Raw genomic sequence first — 13358 nt, forward strand, 5'->3', positions numbered from 1 at the left:
TCCTGGGAGACAGTGGGTCTGAACAGTTAACCTCCCTCCTACAAGTCACCTACAGTCCTGGGAGAAAGTGGGTCTGAACAGTTAACCTCCCTCCTACAAGTCACCAATAAGTTATAGTCCTGGGAGACAGTGGGTCTGAACAGTTAACCTCCCTCCTACAAGTCACCAATAAGTTATAGTCCTGGGAGACAGTGGGTCTGAACAGTTAACCTCCCTCCTACAAGTCACCAATAAGTTATAGTCCTGGGAGACACAGTGGGTCTGAACAGTTAACCTCCCTCCTATAAGTTATAGTCCTGGGAGATAGTCGGTCATCTGTATTGGCTGGTTGTGGTCTTGTCACTCTCCAATGCTGCTGCTCATTGTTCTGATGATTCCATTAACCCTCACGCATCCAACGACGTGTGTCTATGTCATGTATTGAAAACGACTGGGTCGTATTTGCGTCGTTCACATGGGAAATATTTCCTTTGTCTACCAGGTAGGGAGCAGAGTATGAAAACGGCTCAACATGACTTCGTATCCAAGGAAACTGTACATTTCATTTGTCAGTAAAACACAATGGTTTGTAATTACATCGTCGGCCATTTACAGGACGAATCAAGTGTGTACTCAAATACAGCTTTATGAATATGGATGGATGCCTAAATGGATTTACGTTTGACCAGCTCAATGGACCATGGTCAAACGTAGTGCCCTGCATAGGGAATAGGGAGCTATTTGGGACAAAGATCCATGAATATCTACCTCCCTCCTTCCCCTCAGTCTAACTCTGTTTGGGCCTCAGATTTTAATTATGAGAGGAGCCAAGCATGTCTTAACTAAGTGCTATTTAAATTAGGGATTTGCCAGAACATCCCTGAAGACAATAGTTTTGAAAGACTAATAGAGGGGCAGAAGGTTGTCTTGTTGCTGTGTTATCTCTGAATGTTTCATTTTCTCTTTGGATTAATTCTAATAAAACAGGAAGAGATGGCAGTGGAAACACAGGGCCAGTAGACACCAACAGGAAGAGATGGCAGTGGAAACACAGGGCCAGTAGACACCAACAGGAAGAGATGGCAGTGGAAACACAGGGCCAGTAGACACCAACAGGAAGAGATGGCAGTGGAAACACAGGGCCAGTAGACACCAACAGGAAGAGATGGCAGTGGAAACACAGGGCCAGTAGACACCAACAGGAAGAGATGGCAGTGGAAACACAGGGCCAGTAGACACCAACAGGAAGAGATGGCAGTGGAAACACAGGGCCAGTAGACACCAACAGGAAGAGATGGCAGTGGAAACACAGGCCAGTAGACACCAACAGGAAGAGATGGCAGTGGAAACACAGGCCAGTAGACACCAACAGGAAGAGATGGCAGTGGAAACACAGGGCCAGTAGACACCAACAGGAAGAGATGGCAGTGGAAACACAGGGCCAGTAGACACCAACAGGAAGAGATGGCAGTGGAAACACAGGGCCAGTAGACACCAACAGGAAGAGATGGCAGTGGAAACACAGGGCCAGTAGACACCAACAGGAAGAGATGGCAGTGGAAACACAGGGCCAGTAGACACCAACAGGAAGAGATGGCAGTGGAAACACAGGGCCAGTAGACACCAACAGGAAGAGATGGCAGTGGAAACACAGGGCCAGTAGACACCAACAGGAAGAGATGGCAGTGGAAACACAGGCCAGTAGACACCAACAGGAAGAGATGGCAGTGGAAACACAGGCCAGTAGACACCAACAGGAAGAGATGGCAGTGGAAACACAGGGCCAGTAGACACCAACAGGAAGAGATGGCAGTGGAAACACAGGCCAGTAGACACCAACAGGAAGAGATGGCAGTGGAAACACAGGGCCAGTAGACACCAACAGGAAGAGATGGCAGTGGAAACACAGGCCAGTAGACACCAACAGACTCTTTGCTAGAATTTACTTTATTAATGTTTATTGATTTGAATATATATAAATATGTCAGGAACGCAGGGGAGATCTACCACCCAACAGACCACCTCGTTGTATTTTTTTAATACGATGACAGATTAATCCATAAGCGATTGCTCAGCTCCTGAGATTTCCTCTGCTTCCTGTTCCAAATAATGTTTTGGCTGATAACGTTTGCATGATTCCAAACCTTGACATTATTTGGCTGGTTGATATCAAAGCACATCTCACAGGTAGAACCTAGTAGATGTGTTGCCGGCACTAGAGCAGGTTGGCATCCAGTCGGTTTCTTTTCCTCTGTTGTTGGCTTGTGTTTTCACTCCATTAAACCCATACATCTGTAACAACATTAAACCCATACATCTGTAACAACATTAAATCCATACATCTTACATGATACATCTGTAACAACATTAAACCCATACATCTGTAACAACATTAAACCCATACATCTGTAACAACATTAAATCCATACATCTTACATGATACATCTGTAACAACATTAAACCCATACATCTGTAACAACATTAAACCCATACATCTGTAACAACATTAAACCCATACATCTGTAACAACATTAAACCCATACATCTGTAACAACATTAAATCCATACATCTTACATGATACATCTGAAACAACATTAAACCCATACATCTGGAACAACATATAACCAATACATCTGTAACAATATTAAACCCATACATCTGGAACAACATATAACCAATACATCGGTAACAACATTAAACCCATACATCTGGAACAACGTTAAACCCTTACATCTTACATGATACATCTGTAACAACATTAAACCCATACATCTGTAACAACATTAAACCCATACATCTGGAACAACAGTAAACCCATACATCTGTAACAACATTAAACCCATACATCTGGAACAACAATAAACCCATACATCTGGAACAACATATAACCAATACATTGGTAACAACATTGAACCCATACATCTGGAACAATATTAAACCCTTACATCTTACATGATACATCTGGAACAACAATAAACCCATACATCATGGAACAACATATAACCATTACATTGGTAACAAAATTAAACCCATACATCTGGAACAACATTAAACCCATACATCTGTAACAACATTAAACCCATACATCTGTAACAACATTAAACCCATACATCTGTAACAACATTAAACCCATACATCTGTAACAACATTAAACCCATACATCTGGAACAACATTAAACCCTTACATCTTACATGATACATCTGGAACAACATTAAACCCATACATCTGGAACAACATTAAACCCATACATCTGGAACAACATTAAACCCATACATCTGGAATAACATTAAACCCTTACATCTTACATGATACATCTGGAACAACATTAAACCCATATATCTGGAACAACATTAAACCCAAACATCTGGAACAACATTAAACCCATACATATGTAACAACATTAAAACCCATACATCTGGAACAACATTAAACCCATATATCTGGAACAACATTAAACCCATACATCTGGAACAACATTAAACCCATACATCTGGAACAACATTAAACCCATACATCTGGAACAACATTAAACCCATACATATGTAACAACATTAAAACCCATACATCTTACATGATACATCTGAAACAACATTAAACCCATACATATGTAACAACATTTAATCCATACATCTTACATGATACATTTTAATTTTTATATATGTTTATTTCACCTTTATTTAACCAGGTAGGCTAGTTGAGAACACCTTTATTTAACCAGGTAGGCTAGTTGAGAACACCTTTATTTAACCAGGTAGGATAGTTGAGAACACCTTTATTTAACCAGGTAGGCTAGTTGAGAACACCTTTATTTAACCAGGTAGGCTAGTTGAGAACACCTTTATTTAACCAGGTAGGCTAGTTGAGAACACCTTTATTTAACCAGGTAGGATAGTTGAGAACAAGTTCTCATTTACAACTGCGACCTGGCCAAGATAAAGCAAAGCAGTTCGACACATACAACAACACAGAGTTACACATGGAATAAACAAGCACAGTTTGTACCTAGAAAAACTCCCCCAACACAGGTGTGCCAAGCTTGTCGTGTCATACCCAAGAAGACTCAAGGCTTGTAATCGCTGCCAAAGGTTCTTCAACAAAGTACTGAGTAAAGGGTCTGAATACTTATGGAAATGTGATATTTCAGTTTTTTAATGTTTTTTTTATATAGATTTGTAAAAAAAAAATCTAAACCATTTTTGCTTTGTCATTATGGGGTATTGTGATGTCATTATGGGGTATTGTGACGTCATTATGGGGTATTGTGATGTCATTATGGGGTATTGTGATGTCATTATGGGGTATTGTGACATCATTATGGGGTGTTGTGTGTAGATTGATGAGGAATAACAAACAAGTCAATCAGTTTTATAATAAAGCTGTAATGTAATAAAATTTGGAAAAAGTCAAAGGGTGTGAATACTCTCTGAATGTAGTCTATGTGATCGTATACAAACGTAAGCAAGGTTAAAAATGATTGTTTTTGGTCAAATGTGATCTGTTTGGGCTTTTTCCGGTCAATATACAGTCTACAAATGATTTGTAATTACATTCCAACCCTCCCTGACCATCAGTTCAAGCTGAATTCAGTTGATGATCTGTAGTGGCTTCTACTCTCTGTAGGCTGAAAGAAAAGCTGGCCTTGGTTACCATACTGTTGGGAATAATATTCTCTTTCTATCACTAGACATATTGTATTTTTGTACTGCCTTTCAATGAAGACCATCCTAATTGCACGATGTGAAAGGCATGTGAGGAATTCCTAAAGAGGCACAGAAGCAGAGCGAGCATGAAGGCATTCATTCGGTCGTCATTAATATCTCTGTGAGCAACTGTTGCTAGGTACTGAGCAGGTGAATTTCCTCTCATTCCCTCTGCAGGCGATAATGACATTATTCAGTTTTACCTTCAAGGTCACATTGGTCTCAGGGTCAAATACATTTCAGTTCACTGGAATCACAAAGAAACTGATATTCTAAATGCAATCCCCCCCCCCCCCACCCCCCATTTGATTTTCAAACCCTGATGGATTGGTTTACTAGTGTTGAATAACAAATATTTCTTGATTCAATGAAAAATTGAAGGCATGGCGTGGCTATGAACAAAACAAAATGGCGCGAAGGTGGTGATTGTATTACAACAACTGTAATAAAACAACTTCATTTACAGGGCTGGTTACTGTGCGGTGTTGTGCTGGGGCAATATCAATGTTAAGCTGTTTCCAACTGGGACACAGTCCAATCAGATCTTTGGTCTGCTCTTTTATTGCAACGGTATTATTTATTGCTATGTTGAAGGGAAATGTTTATTCCGTTACAGATATTGCTTTCTGCCTCGGTCTCCTGTGTGCGGAGGATTTTGACCTTAAAGTCATGAAGCTTTATTTCTCATGGTTAAATGTGTCTGCTTTATCAGGCCGTTGGTTTTCCAGGTGATTCATGTATCACTGCAAACGCCTGTTATCAATGGTGCCTATTCCAATGTGATGATTCCAATGTGATGATTCCAATGTGATGATTCCAATGTGATGATTCCAATGTGATGATTCCAATGTGATGATTCCAATGTGATGATTCCAATGTGATGATTCCAAAGTGATGATTCCAATGTGATGATTCCAATGTGATGATTCCAATGTGATGATTCCAATGTGATGATCCCAATGTGATGCTTCTAATGTGATGATTCCAATGTGATGATTCCAATGTGATGATTCCAATGTGATGATTCCAATGTGATGAGTCCCAAATGGCCATATTCCCTATTTGGTTTTGTTGCTTTTGACCAGGGAATTTGGGACGAGGTGAAGATATTTATGACTTCCACATTTATGACAGCAATGACCCCAAACACACGTCTCATAGATATGACTATGCCCCAAACACACGTCTCATAGATATGGCTCTGCCCCAAACACACGTCTCATAGATATGACTCTGTCTCAAACACAAGTCTCATAGACATGGCTCTGCCCCAAACACACGTCTCATAGATATGACTCTGTCTCAAACACGTCTCATAGATATGACTATACCCCAAACACACGTCTCATAGATATGACTCTGTCCCAAACACACGTCTCATAGATATGACTCTGCCTCAAACACACGTCTCATAGATATGACTCTACCCCAAACACGTGTCATAGATATGACTCTGTCTCAAACACACGTCTCATAGATATGACTCTGTCTCAAACACACGTCTCATAGATATGACTCTGTCCCAAACACATGTCTCATAGATATGACTCTGTCTCAAACACACGTCTCATAGATATGACTCTGTCCCAAACACACGTCTCATAGATATGACTCTGCCCTAAACACGTCTCATAGATATGACTCTGTCTCAAACACACGTCTCATAGATATGACTCTGTCCCAAACACACGTCTCATAGATATGACTCTGCCCTAAACACGTCTCATAGATATGACTCTGTCTCAAACACACGTCTCATAGATATGACTCTGTCTCAAACACGTCTCATAGATATGACTATACCCCAAACACACGTCTCATAGATATGACTCTGTCCCAAACACGTCTCATAGATATGGCTCTTTCCCAAACACACGTCTCATAGATATGACTCTGTCTCAAACACACGTCTCATAGATATGGCTCTGCCCCAAACACACGTCTCATAGATATGACTCTGTCTCAAACACGTCTCATAGATATGGCTCTTTCCCAAACACACGTCTCATAGATATGACTCTGTCCCAAACACACGTCTCATAGATATGACTCTGCCTCAAACACACGTCTCATAGATATGACTCTACCCCAAACATGTCTCATAGATATGACTCTGTCTCAAACACACGTCTCATAGATATGACTCTGTCCCAAACACACGTCTCATAGATATGACTCTGCCTCAAACACACGTCTCATAGATATGACTCTACCCCAAACACGTGTCATAGATATGACTCTGTCTCAAACACACGTCTCATAGATATGACTCTGTCCCAAACACACGTCTCATAGATATGACTCTGTCTCAAACACACGTCTCATAGATATGACTCTGTCCCAAACACATGTCTCATAGATATGACTCTGTCTCAAACACACGTCTCATAGATATGACAATGTCCCAAACACACGTCTCATAGATATGACTCTGCCCTAAACACGTCTCATAGATATGACTCTGTCTCAAACACACGTCTCATAGATATGACTCTGTCCCAAACACACGTCTCATAGATATGACTCTGCCCTAAACACGTCTCATAGATATGACTCTGTCTCAAACACACGTCTCATAGATATGACTCTGTCTCAAACACGTCTCATAGATATGACTATACCCCAAACACACGTCTCATAGATATGACTCTGTCCCAAACACGTCTCATAGATATGGCTCTTTCCCAAACACACGTCTCATAGATATGACTCTGTCTCAAACACACGTCTCATAGATATGGCTCTGCCCCAAACACACGTCTCATAGATATGACTCTGTCTCAAACACGTCTCATAGATATGGCTCTTTCCCAAACACACGTCTCATAGATATGACTCTGTCCCAAACACACGTCTCATAGATATGACTCTGCCTCAAACACACGTCTCATAGATATGACTCTACCCCAAACATGTCTCATAGATATGACTCTGTCTCAAACACACGTCTCATAGATATGACTCTGTCTCAAACACACGTCTCATAGATATGACTCTGTCCCAAACACACGTCTCATAGATATGACTCTGTCTCAAACACACGTCTCATAGATATGACTCTGTCCCAAACACATGTCTCATAGATATGACTCTGTCTCAAACACACGTCTCATAGATATGACTCTGTCCCAAACACACGTCTCATAGATATGACTCTGCCCTAAACACGTCTCATAGATATGACTCTGTCTCAAACACACGTCTCATAGATATGACTATACCCCAAACACACGTCTCATAGATATGACTCTGTCCCAAACACACGTCTCATAGATATGACTCTGTCTCAAACAAACGTCTCATAGATATGACTCTACCCCAAACACACGTCTCATAGATATGACTCTTTCCCAAACACACGTCTCATAGATATGACTCTGTCCCAAACACACGTCTCATAGATATAACTCTGCCCCAAACACACGTCTCATAGATATGACTCTGTCTCAAACACGTCTCATAGATATGACTATACCCCAAACACACGTCTCATAGATATGACTCTGCCCCAAACACACGTCTCATAGATATGGCTCTGCCCCAAAACACACGTCTCATAGATATGACTCTGCCCCAAACACACGTCTCATAGATATGACTCTGTCTCAAACACGTCTCATAGATATGGCTCTGTCCCAAACACACGTCTCATAGATATGACTCTGTCTCAAACACACGTCTCATAGATATGACTCTGCCCCAAACACACGTCTCATAGATATGACTCTGCCCCAAACACACGTCTCATAGATATGGCTCTGTCCCAAACACGTCTCATAGATATGGCTCTGTCCCAAACACACGTCTCATAGATATGGCTCTGTCCCAAACACACGTCTCATAGATATGACTCTGCCCCAAACACACGTCTCATAGATATGACTCTGCCCCAAACACACGTCTCATAGATATGACTATACCCCAAACACACGTCTCATAGATATGACTCTGTCCCAAACACACGTCTCATAGATATGACTCTGTCCCAAACACACGTCTCATAGATATGACTCTGCCCCAAAACACACGTCTCATAGATATGACTCTGTCACAAACACACGTCTCATAGATATGACTCTGTCCCAAACACACGTCTCATAGATATGACTCTGTCCCAAACACACGTCTCATAGATATGACTCTGTCCCAAACACACGTCTCATAGATATGACTCTGCCCCAAAACACACGTCTCATAGATATGACTCTGTCTCAAACACACGTCTCATAGATATGACTCTGTCCCAAACACACGTCTCATAGATATGACTCTGTCCCAAACACACGTCTCATAGATATGACTCTGTCCCAAACACACGTCTCATAGATATGACTATACCCCAAACACACGTCTCATAGATATGGCTCTGTCCCAAAACACACGTCTCATAGATATGACTCTGCCCCAAACACACGTCTCATAGATATGGCTCTGTCCCAAACACGTCTCATAGATATGGCTCTGTCCCAAACACACGTCTCATAGATATGGCTCTGTCCCAAACACACGTCTCATAGATATGACTCTGCCCCAAACACACGTCTCATAGATATGACTCTGCCCCAAACACACGTCTCATAGATATGACTATACCCCAAACACACGTCTCATAGATATGACTCTGTCCCAAACACACGTCTCATAGATATGACTCTGTCCCAAACACACGTCTCATAGATATGACTCTGCCCCAAAACACACGTCTCATAGATATGACTCTGTCCCAAACACACGTCTCATAGATATGACTCTGTCCCAAACACACGTCTCATAGATATGACTCTGTCCCAAACACACGTCTCATAGATATGACTCTGTCCCAAACACACGTCTCATAGATATGACTCTGCCCCAAAACACACGTCTCATAGATATGACTCTGTCTCAAACACACGTCTCATAGATATGACTCTGTCCCAAACACACGTCTCATAGATATGACTCTGTCCCAAACACACGTCTCATAGATATGACTCTGTCCCAAACACACGTCTCATAGATATGACTATACCCCAAACACACGTCTCATAGATATGGCTCTGTCCCAAAACACACGTCTCATAGATATGACTCTGCCCCAAAACACACGTCTCATAGATATGACTATACCCCAAACACACGTCTCATAGATATGGCTCTGTCCCAAACACACGTCTCATAGATATGACTCTGTCCCAAACACACGTCTCATAGATATGACTCTGTCCCAAACACACGTCTCATAGATATGACTCTGTCCCAAACACACGTCTCATAGATATGACTCTGTCCCAAACACACGTCTCATAGATATGACTCTGCCCCAAAACACACGTCTCATAGATATGACTCTGCCCCAAACACACGTCTCATAGATATGACTCTGTCTCAAACACGTCTCATAGATATGGCTCTGTCCCAAACACACGTCTCATAGATATGACTCTGTCTCAAACACACGTCTCATAGATATGACTCTGCCCCAAACACACGTCTCATAGATATGGCTCTGTCCCAAACACACGTCTCATAGATATGACTCTGCCCCAAAACACACGTCTCATAGATATGACTCTGCCCCAAACACACGTCTCATAGATATGACTCTGTCTCAAACACGTCTCATAGATATGGCTCTGTCCCAAACACACGTCTCATAGATATGACTCTGTCTCAAACACACGTCTCATAGATATGACTCTGCCCCAAACACACGTCTCATAGATATGACTCTGCCCCAAACACACGTCTCATAGATATGACTCTGCCCCAAACACACGTCTCATAGATATGGCTCTGTCTCAAACACAAGTCTCATAGACATGGCTCTGCCCCAAACACACGTCTCATAGATATGACTCTGTCCCAAACACACGTCTCATAGATATGACTCTGTCCCAAACACACGTCTCATAGATATGACTCTGTCCCAAACACACGTCTCATAGATATGACTATACCCCAAACACACGTCTCATAGATATGACTCTGTCCCAAAACACACGTCTCATAGATATGGCTCTTTCCCAAACACACGTCTCATAGATATGACTCTGCCCCAAACACACGTCTCATAGATATGGCTCTGTCCCAAACACACGTCTCATAGATATGACTCTGTCCCAAACACACGTCTCATAGATATGACTATACCCCAAACACACGTCTCATAGATATGACTCTGTCCCAAAACACACGTCTCATAGATATGGCTCTTTCCCAAACACACGTCTCATAGATATGGCTCTGTCCCAAACACACGTCTCATAGATATGGCTCTGCCCCAAACACACGTCTCATAGATATGGCTCTTTCCCAAACACACGTCTCATAGATATGGCTCTGTCCCAAACACACGTCTCATAGATATGACTCTGCCCCAAACACACGTCTCATAGATATGACTCTGTCCCAAACACACGTCTCATAGATATGACTCTGCCCCAAACACACGTCTCATAGATATGACTCTGTCTCAAACACACGTCTCATAGATATGACTCTGTCCCAAACACACGTCTCATAGATATGACTCTGTCCCAAACACACGTCTCATAGATATGGCTCTGTCCCAAACACACGTCTCATAGATATGGCTCTTTCCCAAACACACGTCTCATAGATATGGCTCTGTCCCAAACACACGTCTCATAGATATGACTCTGCCCCAAACACACGTCTCATAGATATGACTCTGTCCCAAACACACGTCTCATAGATATGACTCTGCCCCAAACACACGTCTCATAGATATGACTCTGTCTCAAACACACGTCTCATAGATATGGCTCTGTCCCAAACACACGTCTCATAGATATGACTCTGTCCCAAACACACGTCTCATAGATATGGCTCTGTCCCAAACACACGTCTCATAGATATGACTCTGTCTCAAACACACGTCTCATAGATATGACTCTGCCCCAAACACACGTCTCATAGATATGGCTCTGTCCCAAACACACGTCTCATAGATATGACTCTGTCCCAAACACACGTCTCATAGATATGGCTCTGTCCCAAACACACGTCTCATAGATATGACTCTGTCCCAAACACACGTCTCATAGATATGACTCTGCCCCAAACACACGTCTCATAGATATGGCTCTGTCCCAAACACACGTCTCATAGATATGGCTCTGTCCCAAACACACGTCTCATAGATATGGCTCTGTCCCAAACACACGTCTCATAGATATGGCTCTGTCCCAAACACACGTCTCACAAGTCATTTGATTTGTTACACTTTAAGATCTGCTATTCTAATTTAGTTCAGTGGTTGAATGAATTAAGAATCAGGATAAATTGTTGCTTTGAAGCCAGAGGAATGGGCATCATTGGTCACCATGATGTTTGAACAAATCAGGCCAGTACAAATTAGTTGTCTGTTTCAGCTGGCTGTTCTGTAGAGATGGATAGTGTCCCACTGAGCTCCAGTTCCCGTCATTCTGTTTCATCTGGCTGTTCTATAGAGACACGAAGCAAAATGAGGATGTGTAAGTTACTACTCTAAGGTGTTGTGGAGTCTAGCTCTACCATAGAGTTAGATAGACAGGATTGTAAGGTGTTGTGGAGTCCAGCTCTACCATAGAGTTAGATAGATAGGACTGTAAGGTGTTGTGGAGTCTAGCTCTACCATAGAGTTAGCTAGATAGGACTGTAAGGTGTTGTGGAGTCCAGCTTTACCATTGAGTTAGATAGATAGGACTGTAAGGTGTTAACGAGTCTAGCTCTACCATAGTGTTAGATAGATAGGACTGTTTATTTTTGGTTTATTTATTTCACCTTTACTCAACCAGGTAGGCTAGTTGAGAACAAGTTCCCTTTACTCAACCAGGTAGACGTTCTCATTTACAACTGCGACCTGGCCAAGATACAGTGTGACACAAACAACAACACAGAGTTACACATGGAGTAAACAAACATACAGTCAATAATACAGTAGAAAAAGTATATATACAGTATGTGTAAATGAGGTAGGATAAGGGAGGTAAGGCAATAAATAGGCCTTAGTGCCGAAATAATTACAATTTAGCAATTAAACACTGGAGTGATAGATGTGCAGAAGATGAATGTGCAAGTTGAGATACTGGGGTGCAAAGGAGCAAAAAAATATAAAAAAATAACAGTATGGGGATGAGGTAGTTGGATGGGCTATTTACAGATGAGCTATGTACAGGTACAGTGATCTGTGAGCTGCTCTGACAGCTGGTGATTAAAGTTAGTGAGGGAGATATGAGTATCCAGCTTCAGTGATTTTTGCAGTTTGTTCCAGTCATTGGCAGCAGAGAACTGGAAGGAAAGGCGGCTAAAGTAGGAATTGTCTTTGAGGGTGACCAGTGAGATATACCTGCTGGAGCGCGTGCTACAGGTGGGTGCTGCTATGGTGACCAGTGAGCTGAGATAAGGCTTGGCTTTACCTAGCAGAGACTTGCATATGACCTTGAGCCAGTGGGTTTGGCGACAAATATGAAGCGAGGGCCAGCCAACGAGAGCGTACAGGTCGCAGTGGAGGGTAGTATATGGGGCTGTGGTGACAAAACAGATGGCACTGTGATAGACTGCATCCAATTTGTTGAGTAGATTGTTGGAGGCTATTTTGTAAATGACATCCCCGATAGCCAGTTTTACGAGGGTGTGTTTGGCAGCATGAATGAGATTTTTTCTTCAACAAAGAAGACATCCCTGTTATTTG

Source organism: Oncorhynchus mykiss, chromosome 4, assembly GCF_057628025.1.
Source record: "Oncorhynchus mykiss isolate SJ-2025 chromosome 4, ASM5762802v1, whole genome shotgun sequence".
NCBI classification, from domain to species: domain Eukaryota; kingdom Metazoa; phylum Chordata; class Actinopteri; order Salmoniformes; family Salmonidae; genus Oncorhynchus; species Oncorhynchus mykiss.